A 282-nucleotide genomic window follows, 5' to 3' on the forward strand; every position below is an offset into this window, starting at 1 on the left:
CCTCGGCCTCCCAGAGAGCTAGGATTACAGGCGTGAGCCACCGCGCCCGGCGTTAACTGCTTATATATTACATCTGCATCTCTTTTTTCCATAATGAGAACCCTGGTTTTCAAGGGCAGAGGGATGGGTAGAATTAGAATCTCCTCTAATTAGCCATTTGCCTTATCTCACATTATAAACACAGCAGTCTCAGAATAACAATACTAATACTTCTACCATCAGTTATGATCATGGGAAACAGTTCAACATTTTTTTTTGTATGTTATCCCTATTCTTCCCCCT

The sequence above is a fragment of the Propithecus coquereli genome, unplaced genomic scaffold (assembly GCF_000956105.1).
Source record: "Propithecus coquereli isolate 6110/MARCELLA unplaced genomic scaffold, Pcoq_1.0 Scaffold44, whole genome shotgun sequence".
NCBI lineage: Eukaryota > Metazoa > Chordata > Mammalia > Primates > Indriidae > Propithecus > Propithecus coquereli.